The sequence below is a fragment of the Myiozetetes cayanensis genome, unplaced genomic scaffold (assembly GCF_022539395.1).
Source record: "Myiozetetes cayanensis isolate MyiCay16 unplaced genomic scaffold, myiCay2020 scf1, whole genome shotgun sequence".
Classification (NCBI taxonomy): Eukaryota; Metazoa; Chordata; class Aves; order Passeriformes; family Tyrannidae; genus Myiozetetes; species Myiozetetes cayanensis.
The window spans coordinates 87,604,096-87,623,693 of NW_026086604.1; the positions used below are offsets into that span (position 1 = coordinate 87,604,096).

A 19,598-nucleotide genomic window follows, 5' to 3' on the forward strand; every position below is an offset into this window, starting at 1 on the left:
TTGGTTGGTTGGTTGGTTGGTTAGTTTGCTTTGGCTTTCCTCTTGCCCTTAATAATTGCAACTTCTTTCTTTAATCCCAGACTGGGATTTAACCTGGAAGGCTTGGTGCACAGGGAGCTTTCCTGGCTTCAAGGGCACACTGTGGGCTCATAGTCAACTTGTTATCCACCAAGACTCCCAGGCTCTTCTCTGCAGAGCTGCCCTCTAGTAGATCAGCCCCTAACCCATACCGATACTTGGGATTATTCCTCCCCAGGTGCAGGACCCTACACTTGACCTTGTTGAACTTCATTGGATTTCTGTCCACCAAACTCTCCAACCTATCAAAGTCCCACTGAATGGCAGCACAACCTTCAGGTTTATCAACCACTCCTGCCAGTTTCTTATCATCATCAAACTTGCTGAGGGAACCTTTTATCCCTTTGTCCGGGTTGTTGATAAACAAGTTGAATAAAACTGGACCCAGTACAGATCCCTGGGGAACACCACTGACTACGGGCCTCCAACTGTATTCTGCTCCGCTGATCATGACCCTCTGAGCTCTGCCGTTCAGCCAGTTCTCAATCCACATCACTGTCCACTCATCTAACCCACATTTCCTGAGCTTACCTACGAGAATGTTATGGGAGACAGTGTCAAATGCCTTACTGAATGAACTGCTCTCCTCATCAGCCCGTCCTGCTAAGTCATCATAGAAGGCTATTGGATTGGTCCTTGGTGAATTTCTCCTTGGTGAATCCATGCTGACTGCTCCCAATGACCTTCTTTTCTTTTATATGCTTACTGATGACCTCCAGAATAATCTGTTTCATCACCTTTCCAGAGATGACTGACTGAATGGTAGTTTCCCAGGTTCTCCTCTTTGCTCTTTTTGGCTTTAGGGTAGAAAAGACCTCTAAGATCATTGAGTCTAAGCATTAACCTGACACTGCCAGGTTCACCACTAAGTACAACCTCTCTAGACAATCTGTTTGAGTGTTTCATTAAAAAAATTCTTTCTTATGTCTAGCCTTAATCTACCCTTGTTTGGTTTAAGACCATCACTCATTGTCTTATCACTACAGGCCCTACCAAAAAGTCTGTCCCCATCTTCCTTTAGGTACTGGAGTCACCCCAGAGCCTTCTCTTCTCCAGGCTGATCAACCCCACCTCTCTCAGCCTGTCTTCTTAGGAAAGGTGTTCCAGCCTTCTGATCATCTATATGGCTCTCATCTGGCCTCACTCCAACAGGTCCACCTTCTTCTTGTGTTGGGTGGCCCAGAGCTGGATGCAGCACCCCAGGTGGGGTCTCACCAGAGTGGAGTAGAGGGGCAGAATGACCTCCCTTAACCTCCTGGCCATGCTGCTTTTGATGCAGCCCAGGATATATTTGGCTTTCTGGACTGCAAGCACAAATTGCCAGCTCATGCCCTGTATTTCCACCTGCAGTCCAAAGTCCTTCTTTGCAGGGCTGCTCTCAATCCTTTCATCTGCCAACCTGTATTGATAGCAGAGTTTTGTGCAGGTTAAGAGTCTGGCTGCACATCTCAAAGGTGTACAGACCAAAGGAGAACATGTTAGAGCAGGACAAAAGAGAAATCTCATCTCCCATTAGTCAGTCCCAGACACAGTCTTGTGTCCTCAAGGTAGTCCACAAATACATGGGAGGAAGATATTTCTTTATAAAGTTGGTGCCTCCAGCATGAATTACGTCATCTACATTGCATTAATATTAAGTGATTGGTATTGTGACAGGTTTTTGTATTTACTGTGGAAAAAAATTGTGCAGGTTCTTTTGAAGCACGCAAGTGTTAGATTTTTTTTTTATTAACTCTATGCAAGTACTGAGTCTGTATGTTGAATAAGAGAAAGAAAGCATTTCTCTGAAAAATTAGAAAGCAGGGATGTATTAAAAATGCTATAGTAGGAATTCAGTTTGGATCTTGATTCTAAAAGATCAAAATTTTCATTTTCTCCTCAGTAGCAGCAATTGCTAGTTCAGCCTCTTCCACCTATTATCTCAAGGCTTACTGTCTTTTTTAAACATTTTTCCATCTTCTTCACAGCCCAGCACACAGCTGGACATTTTTTTTTATAATGATTATTAGTCTTAATAGTTTTCTACTTCTTTGCTCATGCAATACATTATTACAAGTGGCAGTGTGATTCTTCGTTTCCTAGATGAGTCTTTCAGGTGGCCCTTTGGTGGAATGATGAAAAGTGCCTGCTTGATATTACACTGAATATAGAGGAGATTACTTGTGAGCATTTTATGAATATGTAAGATAGTTTAACCCAGTTTAAGAGGTACATACCCTGAAAATAGCAATCAGTATACCAGGAGAGAGATTTTGCTTGAAGGAGTTGAATCCAACTGAGCAAGATGGCTGCGGAGCCTGCAGGCTTATTTCAAAACACCACCTACATACGGATTTACAGGATCAGATGCAGGCTCTGAAAGTAGTGTATTAGTCAAATCCACGCCTCCTGAAGCTGAAGTTTGCATTCAGCCCTTCGGGTTCGTTTCTGACAACAGACTCAGCCAGTGCAACACTCAATTGCATTTCCATTGGTTATATCATTCCAAAGGCAGGATGCTCCCACAGGCTGGCTTTCAAAAATCTCCCTTTTATAGTGCTCAGGTGCCTATTTTTGTCCAATAAATGATTGCCAGCTTTTGGTAGATTCTGTTCATGAATTTGCTAAAAGGAATAAAAAATAATTTTTTGCATAAACATTTCTCATCAACAATCTAGATACCCCTGGGTATTTTCCCTGTTTAAGAAGCTCAGAGTGGTTGGGGCAAGGCATCTTCTATGCATGTCTTCTGACAATTTTCTTAAATGTGTGGTCAGAAAAGATTATTCCTTTGGTCTCTTCAGTTCTTAAAAAAACCCACAAAAGGATAGTAATTTCTAAGGCATTTTGCTGCTGCACCCACCTGATCCAGCTCTTGGAAACACTGACCCTCTCAGTGCTCACAGCTCTTTGTCAGGCTGCTCAGGCCACAGTACACAAACAGTTCTCCCTGAGGGCATGAGATGTGTGCAGGCACTGAATATTAAGGGTTTTCCTGGGTGCCCACAGAACTTAAAACCTTTACTCGGAGCCTTGCTTCTCTCTGCAGCTTCCTAAGCCCTCAGGAACAAGCTTTCTCTTGACTCATGAGGCTGTGTGCTTTGCAGACTTGTTTTGTGCAGCTCTTCTACCCAATCTTGCCTGGAATAGAAGTTGCCCTATATGCAGTGAGGATGTGAGGAAAGACCCAGGCAACTACTGACCTGCTAGTCTAACCTCAGTTTATGGAGTAACTGTGGAAAAGATTAAACTGGATACTATTGAAGGGCGTTTAAAGACACAGTCAACGTGGGTTCACAAAAGGAAAGTCCTGTTTCACTAATTTGATATCTTCCTACAATAAGGTCACCTGCCTGGCATGTGAAGGGAAGGTGGCAGATGTAGTTTTCTAGATTTTTGTAAGGCTTTTGATAGTTGTCCCTCACAGCATCCTTCTGGACAAGTTGTCCAGCTGTGGGATGAGTGGGCACACAGTGCACTGGGTGAAGAACCGGCTGAAGGTTTGCAGGATGCAAAGGGCTGTGATGAATGGGGCTAACCTGGCTGGTGACTGGTTACCAGCTCAGTTCCTCAGGGCTCAGTTCTAGGGCCAGTATCATTCAATATATCTGTCACTTATCTGGAGGGAGGAGTTGAATGCCCTATTATCAGGTTTGCTGATGATATGAAATGGGGAGATGCTGTTGACTCTGCTGAGGGACAAGAGGCCTTGCAGAGGTGCCTAGATAGATTGGAGCTTTGGACAGTCATCAACAGGATGAAATTTACCAAGTCTAAATGCCGGTCTGGCACCTTGGCTGGAGTATCGTGGGCACAAATATGAACTGTGGGAGGAATGGCTGGAGAGCAGCCCTGCAGAAGGGGATCGGGGTTGCTGGTCAGCAGCAGCTCAGTGTGAGCAGCGTGTGCCTGGGCAGCCCAGAGAGCAAACCACGTCCTGAGGTGCATCAAACGTGGCACCACCAGTGGTCAGGAGAGGGGATTATCCCACTGCATTCAGTGTTTGTGCAGCCTTACCCAGACCATTGTGGACCCACAATTTAAGAAGGATGTGAAAGTTCTTGAATGTGTCCAGAGGAGGGCAGCAAAGCTGGTGAGAGGGATGGAAGGCACCTCCCATAAGGAGCAGCTGAGGACTTTGGGCATATCTAGTTTGGAGAGGTTGAAGGGTGACCTCAATTGCTCTGTACAGCTTCCTGAGGAGGGGAAGAGAAGAGAAAGGTACTGAGCTCTTCTCCCTGAGATCAAGTGATAGGATATGTGGGAATGGTTCAAAGCTAAGGGAGGTTTAGACTGGACATTATGAAGCATTTCTTTGCAAAAGGGTGGTCAAGCCCTGGAACAAGGCTTCACAGAGATGCAGACAATGCTCACAGCCTGTTAGTGTTTAAGAGGTGTTTGGACTGTGCCCTTAATAACATGCTTTAACTTTTGGTCAGCCCTGAAGTGGTCAGGCAGTTGGACTATACATGACTGCTGTAAGTTCCTTCCAAATAAAATAGTCTGTTCTATTCTATCACTAGGAATAGCATGAAGTTCTATTCTATTTGAATTCAGGGCAGCTGTACTAGACAAAATGTGCACCCTACTCCATATTGGCCATATCATTTCCCATTCTCATCTCTTCTCACTGCCTTCTGAAATAGACCATTTTCATTGTGTTGGATTGCCACCATTCAAAAGCATGAGCACCTCTTCAACTGCTTTGTTTTACACTTGATCTCATTTAAAACCTTCCTTGTTTAATATGCAGCAAGTTCTAAAAATACACATACCTTGAAAGGATGCGAGAGAGAGGGCTGTTTGTGAAAATCACCAGTACTGGCATTTGAGATGCTTCAGATGACCCCTCGGCATCCACCTCTGCATTACTTTATCATGGTAATCCTGCTTATGCATTCTCTCCCTCACTCACTCCCTTGACAGCCCAAAATTCAGTGGAACTACTTGCCAGCCTAGATGAGAAAGTTTAATACAGGTTTTTGCATCGGCAGTTCCAGACATTCAGTGAGATGAGAACAAATTAATTAGATTCACTGTTAGGGTAATGTGGATTTTCTTGGAATTCCTCTCATTACATATAACTTTAGGTAACCATCCCAGAGCTTTATAAGAAATTTATTCACTGAAGATTTCATGCAAGTCAGTAGATCTGCAAAGGGTTAAATTTGACTCTCAGATGCTGGCCAGAACTCCTAGCCAAGCTATGGAGATACCCATGGAATAATGAATTCTCTTTGTGGCTTAAACTGCTTTTCTACCACTGCTTTGAGGTTTGACCTTGAAGCCAGATCTCATCACATTTGCTTCTTCCTCCTGTCTTAAACAAATGCTGCTTACTCCGCCCTTTTGAGTCTTCAGTCTATCTTTTTATAGCAGTCAACAGAGCTATTGGTCACATTTGGTGCCCCTCTCTTAAGGGATACTGAGGACCAGCAATTTTCATTCTACTTTTGTTATGGCTCTGGCTACAGCATCTGGATTGATTGGCTGGGAGAGACTTGTACATTGTCAAGCCAAGCAAGCCTGACTGTATTTCTGATGTAGTACAGCTGTCTGCATATTAAAAAGGATGTCATGTGCATTTATGGTTGAACTATATACTTATTCCTCACATAGATGCACAGTTATTTGGCTTCTCCCAGAATTATGTGGCCTTGCAATATAGAGAGAGCTACTGCCCTCCTCAATGGGAAGAATTTGGACCAAGCTTGCATTCTTAAGAACTACTGGAACATGATAATGAAAGTGAATATTCTGAAAGTAAGGCTACTTGTGTGGAGTGCATGTACCATACAGAACTTACTCTTCGCTTGATCTGAAGCATGGCACCAAAATATCTTCTACAGTGTCATGTATCTAAGGGAAGAGCTAAAACGGTGTGTTATGCAAGGCAGTGTAAAGTTCCACTTTGCATTCATTTATACTACACATTGCATGAAGGTCTTTGCTAAATTAGTTGTACTAAAATATTGTCTAATAGCCAGGTAGCAATGGGGCTGCAGTGTGGTGGGTGCTGCACAGAGAACCAGAGAGAGCCCACCATAACCTGTTCCAGTCCACAGAACTGTAATAGGGCTTAAATATGCTATTTTTTTTAAATTATGGGTTATTCATTAAGAAGAATTTAAGAGGTAGGTCTGGAAACATGTTAGCTGTCAATACTCCTTTGCTTTTTAGCCTTAGTTTTCCCTTTGGCATTAGCCAAATAATTTTACTATCCTACCTCAGTGGGCCTATCTGTAAAAGACGAGTTTATTTCAAAGAGTGAATTTCAAAGAAGTGTTGCAAGGATTAATTGGTTATTCTTTCTATTGAATATTTTGGAAAATGAAAGATGCTAAGTAAGTATTACTATTCATTCCAAAGCATTTTTGTTTTGAGAATTTTCTCTGAAATACAGCATTTTTATGCTACGAATATTTCTGTTATGGACTTTTTTTTAAAAAAAAGCCCATATATTTAAGTTGCCTGTGTGAAACACTGCATAATATGAACTGTGTTACAGACAAAAGACTGAATTCAGAAACTCCCTCAGTATCTTATAGTCCCCTGAATTGCCTCATTACTTAGCGATACTTACTCAAATTTAATCTGCAGTAAATCTCTGTGTCATTAAAATTCTGCTAGGCATTCACATTATTTCTATGGATTTTGAACTAGACAAAGTTTTGGATTTGTTGGGGGTTTTTTTAGAATGCTATACTGAGGAAAGGAAAAATAATTCAATGGATCACAGAGATACAGCATTAAAAATAAGTCTGTCTAGCAAAACTAGGATAATATACTGCTGTCTCTGTTTCTCATATTCATTCTGCTTGACATCAGATTGCTTTCTCCATTTTCCACTTTCATAGGTCTTAAAATGTTTTTACAGTTTTGTTGAAATGGGATTTTTTTCATATTTATCCATACCATGCCACTCAGTTTGGATACAGTGTATTGAGTTCAGCGTACCTGGTTGAGCTGCACCAAGGACTGATGGCTACCCAGAATGTTCAGCCTTTCTGTGTGGAGCACAGCACACAACTTCATTGATGAGGTTTATTTTTAAAGCATCGAAAGTAAAAAATAGATCAACCACATATAGTAAATTAAAGAACAGTTGCACTCTTCTATATTTATTATTGTTATTAAAACATTAAAATTTAAGATTTGGGGGTTACACGTGATGAAAGTGGCAAGAGAAAACATCTGATTCTTCAGTAAATGTTGATCCCCTTAATGAGGTTATGCCTTGAATTTCTAAGCAGTTATAAGGAACTGAGTCACAAACTAGATGAGGCTGGAGACTGAAAAATTCAATTGAGGGGTGAATTCTACTGGAGCAGAGAAGTATAGGCTTTTTAAGATGAAACTGGGCAATGCTGTGTGTCAGGCTACCAAAGATGTTCACGAGATGACCGTCAGGTTTTGCTTTCCTAACTGTTCAGAGAGTACTCAGTAGCACCAGTCCACTTGACTTGCTGCTTCTTGTTCAGCCGGTGATTTATAGAGAGCAACTGTGATAATAGATTTTGATTCAGATCCCCATTGTATGGATTTTACTCTGGATTTTAAGCTCCCCTTTTTCTCTTTATTGTAATGGTTTCTGTTCCCAAGTAAGATACAGAGTTAAACAAGTTAAATAATAGTTTCAGAACAGTAATATCACAGAAATCAGTATATTCTCTCAGCTTTCTGCTTTAAACCTTTCAATACATGCCAGTTTTCATTTAGGTTAGAGTCCAACACCAAATCAATCCCATCAGTGAGTCCTTCTTGAGTTTGGGGACTCCCACACTAAAATAGTCAGCAACCCAAGTGAACTTCAACAACATTTTCTTTTTTCTGTTTTTATTGTGAATGTTAATTTCCTGTAGGTTTCTCTGCATGTGCTTTTCAGGGGATAAGTGGAACGGGTGAAAAAGGGCAGCTTGCAGTAGAGACAAGAGTGTCAGGGTGGTGTCATACCCAAAGTGGAAAAACTTTCAGAGGAAAAAAGGTGCAGTAATCCCAAGAGACAGCCAGGCCCCTAGTTCAATTGCTGTGTGCTAGGAGATCAGCCCACATTTGTATCACTGTGACCACAAACATCACCAGGTCACAATAAGCAAAAAACTCACATAAACGGCAGGATCAGATATGCATGTTTCCCTCCAGTAGCACCTCTTTTTCCTGAACCAGCCACCCCTCATCTCCCTCCTTAGTGGAGGACAGCAGTACACAGTGATTGGGGAGGCACTTTGGAAGGCTGAAAGATTTATATTTGAAAGTGCTCCAGGCTGGATTGGATCATAAGGAAAGTTTCGGAGGGACATGTACCGCAAACAAGAGGAGGGGCAAAGTGCTGAGGAGCTGCCCATTCCCTCTGTGGGTCTGTGTGCCTCTGTTAGTGCCTGTTCCAGAAGATTCTCATCTTTAGCTGTCTCTTGGGTGCATTTTGGCAGCACCAGTAATAGTCTGACCATAAGGAGAATTACAAGCAAGAAGTGTGCTGTGCAGGAACTTGAATGCAGAGACAAGGCTGCTGGTAGCAATATGTATTTGGTGTGGGGAATGGGGGAAGGGACATGTTGAGAAAAGGGAACGAACAATTACATTAATTAATCTGTAAACCCAATGAATTGGTAAAAAATGAAACTGGCTACCTCGTTACACAACTTAAATAGAAAAAACCAAGAAATAAAGCAAAGCTGTGATCAAGAAAGAAATATGACAGGCAATTTGTGAAAGAAATTGTAAGTCAGCTAGAAGCAGTCTATTACCTGAAGCAACAAAGCACATCTGTTCCTGAGGGTTTAGGGGACCCCAAGGAATATGCCTAACCATATGTGGGCAGGGAGGGCATGACAGCGTCCACCAGAGATGGGGATCTTTTCATTGGGCCTCACTCACATCTTAACACCACGTCAGGCCACGGCATCCAACCCATTGTAGGATAGTCTATCATTACACTCAGTTGCACCACAGCAATGAAAAAAAATTCTCCTTATGTGTCCTTAGTCAGGTTGGATGAAGAACTGGCTTCTTGGGCTGGATTTTAAATCAAGTGCAAACTCCATCATTGATCCTACCATGACAAAATCCAAGAGGTCTTTGTGATGCACTTGCGTTTATAAACAACACCATTCTAATTTTATGTTCTGCACAACAATTTATGTGCTGCACAATACTTTCCCAAGTATTATGATGAGGCTGACTAACTCAAAATCCTGTATCCAAATATTTTTATCATATCCCTTTAGACTTTATAGATCTTCAAAATATTCTCCTTTTAACCTTGGAGAAGACTTACACAGGACTTAAATTTGATCTTAAAAGTTTCAACTATTTTTATACCATTGAAACTGTTGCCCCCCTAAATCTGATAAACTCACATTCAGACATGTCATCTTCTCCCCGGTACCCTTTTCCTTCTTGAGGGTGTGTTGCAGCCTGTTTGCCTGCTTATTTCAAACTTCATGTACTGATGGGTTCCTCTCAAACTCAGGTGAGGCTTACACTACTCTATAACTCAGAGTTTTTCTGTGACAGCCTTGGGAGAGTACAGACTGGGAGAGTTACAAGCCCCTACTGGCACAGAGATAGTAGTTCCTTGTTATCATTTGGTTTTATTTATCTCCCCACCCCATGTGATTTCCAGATCAAAACCCTGACAAGCTTAGTGCGGTTTGAATCCTCTAATTGTGCTGCTGCAGCCATGTGACTGCCTGGCTGAGTAATTCCCTGCAGAAGGAGACAAACTGTACGTTACAAAGCTCAACAAACAGTGTTTAAAATGTGAACGAGTTGCAGTAGTATGTGATACCCATGCCGCTTTGCCTGAAATCTCCTTCTACTGCCACAGCCATGTGGAGGCTTGATTTATGGTAACAAGCTTAGTGATCTGCAGGGAAGGGCATGGGTGAGGAGGGAAGGCTAGATGGACCTTTGGCTTGTCTCCTATCTCCTTCAACAACCCTCTGTTTCCAAAACTGGTTTCATCTATCATTTGTCAGAGCAAATGGTTTCTCAGAATTCTCAGCAAGAAGGTAGGAATCCCTCCCTTGTGGAGGTAAGGAGCAGTCACCTTGACACTGCCATGGAGCCCAAATCTGTTCTTGCTGTTCTGAAGTAGTGTAAGAGAGAATGAGAAAGAAGAGAGCAGCTGGCACCAAATATGCAGGGATCTGCTGAAGACCTTCATTTACAGGTAATGTATGGGAGGAGGGGAAAGGGCAGATAAAACCCGACTGTTCCCATTTTACAAAAAGCCTCGTGCTGTTTTCAGAACGGTTAATTGCATCGATTGTTCCAACCTCTGTGTCTTCCTTTCATACGGGAGCTGGTCGTTGAATTGCAACTTGTTTCTCGGCTGGCTGACGGCGGAGAAGGGGCTGTCTGGCACGACAAGGCTGGATGGGTTTGTGTAGAGCGTGTGCGTTTTCAGAGCACGACACTTAGGAAGGCTGTTGCTCAGTTGCCGAAAGCACAGCTGTTGCAGAGTGAGGGAGGGAGCCTGGCAGCAACCCTCTAATCAGGTAGGCAAACATGCAAACCATATGCTTATTCCTGCCTAATTTTATTTCTCGAAGTGGAGGTATTATTAGCGGGTAGTGTCTGGGTTCACAAAGTCCTCTTTGCTGCTGGTGGCAGTGAGATGGGGTTGATGAGAGCAGCTGGATGTGTTTGCCCAGAAACCGGTATCTGTGAATAAGGAGATCAATAGCTGTGCTAAAAATCACTGAGCCATCTGGGATTTACAGATAGAGGATTGACTTGCAAATCCTACTGAAACTGAGATCTGCAGTAGCTGCTGAATAACAGCACAAGCCATGGAGATGGTGTAGAAAGTTATCTGGAAGACCTGAAATTGCCTAGTGGTGGTTTTGTCAGACCTTGGTTGCAAAGAAGCTTAGGAAAGGGTGAGAAAAAGCTGAGGTAAGGGGAAATTATGTTCTGCTGTTGCTTGTTTTTCTTTTTAACCCTATTGTTAACATGTGATTTTGAAGGTACTCCAATATGATAGAAAATGCAGCTTTATTTTACCAGTACCTGGTGGCTACCAAAAACAGTCTCTTTACATCTGCGTGCAAACAGATCAGGCCTGTAAACAAGAGGGGGAGAGAAGGAGAACAAAGGTCACGAGAGGAGAAAAGGCTTATTCAGGAAGATGGCAAGGGATGCACTTGGAAATGGAATATAGACTTTCAGTCAGTTTTATGCTTATTCTGTGCTCTGTGATTATGCAGAACTACAGCAGCTGTCAGGCTGCAGAGAGGAGCTGGGGACAAACCAAGATCTGAGACTGCAAAGAAAATATGCAGAAGCAACCTTCTACTGTAGATGAAGAAGGCCATACATTCATAGTAGAGATCAGTCATCTCTCTAGTACCTTTCAGTATGGAATTAGTCTTCCATTGATTAGCAGGGTACTTGCCTGGCTTACTTTGGACAAAGAACCTGAAGTACAGGAAGTATCCTGTGGGCTTCTGGTCAAGCTGTTCTAAAACATCGCCAGGAATGGAGAAGTTGGTTGCTGGCACAGGATGCTGTAATTACAGACCTGCATAGCAGACAGGTAAATAGATAGGTGTTCATGGTATGGGCAAAATGGGTATTCTGCTCTATGTACTTCTCTGCTGTCTTTCATCATGGACATAAACAGATATTGAAACTCAGCTACCCTTAATGATGTTAGACATCTAAGAAGGAAAATACTAACATTTTGAGACTACAAAGACTAAACAACTTAGCTGATGGTGTAGAAGAAGTTTGGCAAGAACTGGAAATACAAACCAAATCCCCCAGCATTTTATCCACTAACCCATTCCAGTAAAGAAAAAAACCCCAGATATTCTCTTTTTATTGTTTCTTTATTTCCTGGCAGGGCATGACCTGACCTTATGTTAGCTTAGATAATTGCACTGTCCTTCTGTGATATTCCAGTTTCTAGTATTAAGAGGTGTTTCTAGTGTTTATTTTATGGTGTTGCTGCTGTAACCTTGCATCAGAGAGGGAGGATTTTGGTGGTGGGTGATGTCATCTCTCAACTATGTAAGCTACTTTGTAAAATGTGGTACCTAATTGTTAGTCCTCCGTAACACTACAATTGCTAACTGTACTGCCTGTTCAGAGTTTTGTCATGTTAACAGTATTTGCCAAATCCATTCCCTGAATTCATCTCTCAGTGGAGGTATCCACAGTGAAAAGCCTTCAGATAAAACGTTGATAAGTAGAAGGCATCCTTCCTATCAGTAGTTGTCACTAGCATCACATGTGTGACTTAACTAGCTGTAACTTAACTCCACTGCCTTTGCTGATGTGTTAGCAGAGGTACATTTACTTCACTGACCTTCCTAGGACGCAGAGCTGGGCCTCTGTGAACTCATTTCTGTTACTGAGACTGCAACTCTGCGTGTTCTGCTCCCAAAATACAGACCATGGTCTGCTGCAATTGAGAAGCAGTTGGTCTTGTCTTCTGGTGTAGCTACTGGAGAACATTTCTTCTTCTGACCTAGACCACTGAGTGTCATCTCTCTGCAAGGCAATCTTCCCAAGTAGACACTTAGGGTATATTCATAATTTGTGTCATGCCATTGTTCAATGATATTACAGGTGCCATCTCTGTAGTCAAATACATCCACAGCTACCAAGAAAGCTCATTAGATAGTACTATAGGTAGCCAACAGCATATCACTGTAGTTTCTTTCAAAGGTACTGAAGAAAAGAATATAATTCAGCTGTCTTCTTACAAAATCTTTCTTCATGCTCCCCAGTCCAAGGAGATCAGAAGCTGAATGATCTGAAACTTTTATCAGCATAGTCACACTTATTTCCATGTGTTACCTCCACTGAGGGCAGTAAGAGAGAGAGCGATAGGAAAGCGCAGACCTAATGATTTTCATAGGGGGTGGTCAGTCTTTCTGAAGATTAGACTGTTAATCTCTGAAGGAATCATCGTGCTTATTGGATAAACGATCTGCAAATGAGAACTTTCCAGAACTGTATGTGATAGGTGGCAAAGGAAGAAAATGGTCCAACACACTATTTCATATGTTGATGAGAAGGAAAATTCTGGTTCAACAGTCAAGCTGAAAAGCAGTCTAAAACCATTATCTTTGCCTTGATCTTTAAGCAATAGGTGTGTGAGTCTGGATTCCTCAAACTTTCTAAGCCTACCGCTTTCAGATAGTGAAATAGAAGGTGTCGTCAGTGTTTTTAACAACCTATCAAGCTAAGAAAGGAGCAAACATTTCTATTATAAAGTCTGTGGTTTAGTATTAATCTGAGAGGGTAAAACTATAAGAAACCCCTAAGAACAGACCACACCAAGCACATAAAAAAAACCAAAGCAAAGCAAAAAAAACCAACAACAACAAAAAAAACCAAACAAAAAAAAAAAAGCAAACAAAACCAAAACAAAAACCAACAAAACCAACCAACCAAACAAACAAAACTGACCCCCAAAAAATCTGTGCAAGGTTTTAAAGGTTGTATTTATGAAGTACACAGAGTAGAGGAAACACAAAATTCAGAGCAAACTGTGAAGCGCAGAGCAAACTGTAGCTATAGCTCTGACTTTGACCACCATTGCAGTATTTCTACCTCTACATAATTCTTGTTTCACCCAGTCTTGGTGTGATAGAGCCATGTAAAATCTCTGTAGGAAATGGCAAAAATGTCTTTCTAATTCTCTTAATCAGTTTTCAGATCCCCATAAGTTCATAATGTTGATAATTTAAGAGAACACTGGGAACTTTTTTGAGTGCTGCTGCTAAATTATATTCTTGCCTGAAAATAATTTTTGTCACACTTCGAGTTGTTTCAGAACAGTGAAATGGAAAAAAAATCTCATATAATTGTTCAGAATTTACTCAGTGCCAAAACAAATTGAAGCATTACTCTCAGTTTTTCATGCTGTTTTTCTAAGTATAATTTTTTACAGATCTGGAATTTGAATTAGACAACTTTTTCCAGAATTATTTTCCAACTTACCAAAATTCAGTTTTGAATAAACTAATGCTGCTTAGCATCATAGAATAATTTAAGTCAGAAGGGACTATCAGGATGTTAGGTCACTCAGTTCAATGGTTTAATGTTAAAATGGTCCTCCATTCTGTAGCAGTTCAGCGTAAAAGCAGGCAAGACTTAACTCTGGAAAATTTAGATTGTGAGCCTTTCTAGCTGAAGAAGAGATTTGGAAGATTCCATGTGAAGAAGGACTTTATGCAAAAACTTTGAGTTTCTGGGTTTGGGTATTTTTTTAAAACTTATGCAATGGGAAACTCAGTTTTGCTGAGCACTACAAGGCCAGCCATTCCTAAAGAAATTATGTCTTTTATAAAACACTTCACCTTTTCTGGATGTAGCAGTAGTCTGGACTGCAAGCCATACTTTCTGTGGTGTGTTTTGCCCTCAGGTCTGATTTTTCAGCTGTGAATCCAACCCAAAATGTTTTGAAGCATGAAGCATTTGTCTTTTTTGTTTTATTAGTTTATATACACTTAAAAATGTATTGGGAAAACACTTAAAAAGCAAACCCCCTTCAATATCCTGCTGGGAAATGATGACCATACGAAGACCTCAGTATGGATTTGATATCAAGTCAGAGCCTTTCAAAGAATAAAAGGGATGATCTTCTTTTGTGCAATTACACAGGGAATTAATCTGTCTTCCTTTGTACCTTTCCCACCTTTTATTTAATGTGCTGCAGTGAGCTAAAACTTGAAACTTGTAGAGCACCATTTTCATTGATAGAAGTATCTGCTGATTAATCAGACTGCTGTACTTAATATTATATCATGCTTACTATAATTGACTGTTATGTCATGCTAATGAGATTTCTTTCAGTTTCACTGCCTGCATGCTGCTGATCCAGACAGCCAAGAATTTTAGTATTATTTTATGCTCACCTATACCTTACTGGCATTTCTATTTTTGAGTGGAGGGAGGCATAAGGAACTGTAGATTACTTCTCTGTTAAATATTTTGTCTGTATCTGAAACAAGTGAATAGGAGAGAAAGGTATGTGTTTAAGCATATGAGGCTTCTAAGCTGTGTGAATTTAAAAAAAGAAACAAAACAAACATAACCTGAAAGTAGTGCTATACCTTTGTTAAATATCCAAAATAAAAAGTTACTGAAATAAGGATGGGAAGTAGAGTGGGGGAGTGTCACATTTTTAGGGAAGAAAGAAAATAAAGAAGCAACAGCTTTTCTCCTTTCATTTTTTCAACTCTAAGCAGTTACAGAATAGAATGAAAAATCCAAATGATGTAACAAGCCAAATTTGCTTTCTCTGTTTCCCAATGGTGAAGCTAATCTACTCATTGGAGACCTGACCCAGATGAGAGTTACATCTCCTGGGGAAAAATTCAGGTCTTGAAATGAGAATTGAAGGAAAGTTTTTGGGATCATTAGCATTGATGGGCCAGTCCATTCTCTGCAAGCTGTGACCACACATACTTTAAATTTACCTGTTCTGCTCTAGTTTTTCATGGACATAGTGTAACTGCTTATACTGTGTAAGGTGGTGAAGGGTCTAGAGAGCAAGGCATATGAGGAGTGGCTAAGGGAACTGGGATCGTTTAGCCTGGAGAAAAGGAGGCTCAGGGGAGGCCTTATCACCCGCTACAGCTACCTGAAAGGAGATTGTAGCCAGGTGGGGGTCGACCTCTTCTCCCAGGTAACAAGCAACAGGACAAGAGGACAGAGTCTCAAGCTGTCCTGGGGGAGGTTCATGTTGGACACCAGGAAGAATTTCTTCACTGAAAGCATGGTTAAGCATTGAAATGGACTGCCCAGGAAAGCACTGGAGTCACCATCCCTGGAAACGCTCAAGAAACGACTGGATGTGACATGATGATGTTCGGTCAAAGGCTGGAGTCAGTAATCTTGGACGTCTTTTCCAGCCTTAATGATTCTGTGATTCTGTGGTCACCCCACAGCAAGGAAATGACATGGAGGGATTTCATCAGTACAGACACATTTGTGCTTAGGATGTGTAGTGAATGTTGTTCTTTGAGGGGAGAGACAGGCTTAGCGTCCAGATGACTATTATTCATTACTCCTATTTTTAAGTCACATCTCTAGTGAGAGTTGAACTCCATAGACTTATCCTATCTTGCGTTAGCAGTGTATTGAGCTAATTAGTATGGTGTTCTGCGTATTTATCTCAGTGGGAAAGAAGCTTTGTCCCATTCCCAAGCCATGTCGATGTAGTAGCTCCAAGGCCTAAGCATGTAGTCATGAACAGCAGGAGTGACTAACCTCTGCTTAAGAAGCCTCCTTTAGGCCTGAGGTTTTCCCCCTTCTGCCAAAACAATAAGCCATCTGCAGAGATAAGTAAGTGCTGGCATCCTTATCAGTTATTTACAGATGCCTTAAATAGCAGAAGCAGAAGAGGCATTCAGTGTGGATGCCATGGTGCTGAACAGTATTTTGTTGGGATTTTTGTTTGAAGAAAAAGAAATTAAGAAAATGAAACCACCATCCCCAATCTAGAGTGGCCACTAAGACATCTGGCCTTGGAGAGCTGGCAAGCTGAGGAGGGGGAGGAGGAGCAATCTAATAGAAATCAAATTGGCAGTGCTGGCAGTAACAGAGGCTGAACAGAGACATTTCTTGCAGGGACCAAACCAGTTTGAAGGAACCATGTTTTGAGTCTCTGCTGGCCTTCATTTTAGCCACCAGAGTTATTTACTAGGTCTGAAGACTGACCTGGACTGCCCTAAGGAGTGGACTGCAAATAAGGAGCAGAAAAGTCATGCTCGAATGAGGCACAGACTGTGCTGTATGCTGCTTTCTTTCCTAGTTAGATCAGGACTGTGTCCATCCATAGTGTAGGTTGCACAGGAACTAGTTTTGTAGAAGTGATTAACTGGCAATCAGCCCTGCATGTGTTCATCCTTTTATTTCTGATGAATAACTTCTCAGAAGATTAGCATTAGATTTTTTTACAGCCATTAAAATTGATCTGTTGTTTTCAGTCTTTGAGACCTCTGAGTCATTTTGGAGTGGATTTGACCTGTTTTGTACCTGAGCTTTCTTGCTTACAAGCTGTTTTTCCCTGAAGAAGTGCTGTTATAATTGCTGCACTTGCAAGCCCTCTTCTGTCACATGTGTGACCCTGTGTCTCCAGGAGTCACACTCTGCTGAAACAGAGCTGTTTCTCTGCTCTCTGCTTGTAAAGTCCATGGTGTCATTTCAGAAGGTGTATTCAAAGATGGAATTAAAATCAGTGGTGTTTAGGCTTACGGTTTCCAAATAATTGTGCTTTTGTTTGTTTGCTAATATGACCATCTGGACGCATATTGAAGGGGACTGCCTTTTAGAAAATTCTGACTCCTTGCTTTTGAAAGTCTGAAGTGTACATCAAGCTAGGCCCATGTAGTCACCAGTCATATTTGAAAACACGAACCTCTAGATTGGACTTTCTTATTTATTTTCTTTTTAAAATCATCTTTCTTTGAGACCTCAAGGGAGAGGCAAATTAATCATCGTATGGTGACGTTCCATTAGGAAAACAAAATTCTTTTTGAAGTCTCTATGCAGTTATTACAAGGATACTTTCATTGTGTCATAACCTCAGAGATTAAATGTAATAAGGCAGTGAAAAACAGTACCCATTTCAAGAATGCAACAAAATATTGCATTTGTGCTGTGAACTAGTTTGTGATATACTTTATTATCCTTAAAAGAAATGCAAATTATCTAGAATGGGGTACTGTGTCAGGTGTGTGTCTTTGTTTCTCAGGCAAACTTTCTGCATTATGTGAATTTCCATGTTTGCATAAAAACATAGGAAAGGTGCCTTCCTTGTGCTTCCAGATTTTGCAGGGTGTAATTGGCAAAGCAGTGGAGAAGATCACTCATTCCAGCTAATGTTGGAAACTGAAACAGTAGCTCAGGGCAGCTACCCAAGCAGGTAACAGCATACCTGATGGCCATCTCCAAAGGCGAGTGATGACATGCCATTACTCAGCCTTGTTTAGGGATAGAAAGACCAAACCACTTATTTATAGCTTTCCTAATACACGTCCTTGCTATCTCATATGCAGGCTTGTCTTTTCTAGGGAGCCTGAGAGAATATATGTTCTCTGAGAAGCACACTTCCTACTTGGAGTAACAGAACAGGGCGTATTACCTGCATCTGAATGAGGTGGCTCTTCCCTCAGTGAAGGCACTTGCTCCTGGAAAAGGAGAGCCCAGAATGCGTGTAAGCGGTTGCGTTTTTATCAAAGCAGCAGTGGTTTTCTGACAGCTGTAGGCTGACCCTTCTGCATGTGTCTCAGCAACACAGATCTCTGCCACTTAGAATGAAATGCCCAGTTGCCAGTGGAAGTTTCCTGTTGAAACTCAACAGGAATATTTTTGTTGGCTTTACCGGGTGGGATCTGGAGGTCTACACTGAAATTGCATTCTGGAAACATATAATTCAGTGCAGATCTGAGCACTCTTGAGATGATAATGAACCACAAAAGCTTGAGGTACTAGATTATGATGCCAGCTCTTATGGTAGGCATCAATTTATCAATTGCCTTGATGCAAATGAGTGTCTCACACCATGCTAAAATGGTGTTTCTGCAGCAAATCAAAGCTAAACAGTAGGATTTATATATAGATAGATAAATCGTAGCTATACTTAGCAGTGCTCCCCTCATTTTTCCCTGTTTCCCAGGGACAGTGAAGTCATTAATCTTCGCTAGTAATAAGCTTTTTAAAAGACACAAAAAAGCTAAGAAACATATCACAATCCAGCGTTCGAAGTGGAAAGTGCTTATTGACAGGAGTCCTATCTTATTTAAGCCACTTCAGATTGTGTCACCTAGAGTAAGAGAGCACTGGATGGCAGCTGCATTGTTAGATTGTATCTACTGTACTTCTGAGTGTGCTTTTTGGGTACTTAGGTGAGATTCTGCATGCAGGAAAAGATACATTTTGAGACTGATTGTGGCTTCAGTTTTGTCTCATTTTGTGAGGGAAATGTGTACCCACAAAGGGGAAGCAGCCACTGGCCCTTCAGGGAGGAGCGCTGCTGGGAAGTCGTGCAGGACTCAGGCATACACTGCTTACCCGGCTATTCCTTCTGCTTATATTTTAAGTGAAAGCACTGCTTTACAGTTTCTAGTGCACCCCACCACATTCCCTGTGAAATGCAATGGAAACTTACTGCTGTAATTAAGTCATTGATTGTTTAAAACAATTGCTAATTGTATGTGGTTGAAAAGCTGGGAGGATCTCACTGTCACTAATGTGACTGGATAATTATAGATTTTTCTTTTCATACCTTTTTTCTGTTAAACATGTTTTCTTTGCAGGAGCTTTTATTTTTGGCTATGTAACTTTCAGTTCCTGTGAATGGCAGATGCAGGCTAGCAGTCAGCCCCAGGGCAGCAAATGGGATGAAGACATTTCAGACCTCAATAACTTGGCTCCCTCAGGGGCACTCTAGACAAACAATGCATTTATTTTTATAGATAATGAATGGAGGCTACTGTAAACATATAAAAAAACCAAAAGTCTGTGCAATAGCAAAAAACGTCTCTATGCCACTGGAAACATCATCTTTGGGAGGG

At 41.4% G+C, this 19,598-nt stretch overlaps 1 protein-coding gene across 5 annotated transcripts in view; it reads left to right on the top strand.

Annotated features, from left to right (window-relative positions):
* The window catches only part of PHACTR1 (phosphatase and actin regulator 1), a 302,097-nt gene that overhangs the window by 121,804 nt on the left and 160,695 nt on the right, over positions 1–19,598 (top strand). Inside the window, exon 1 of one of the 5 annotated variants that reach the window (XM_050310393.1) lies at positions 10,535–10,559. The exons of the other annotated variants lie outside the window; for them this stretch is intronic. The gene's annotated coding sequence lies outside the window, so the exon portion shown is untranslated. Of the gene's footprint in view, positions 1–10,534; positions 10,560–19,598 lie in introns of those variants that run through there. 5 annotated transcript variants of the gene reach the window in all.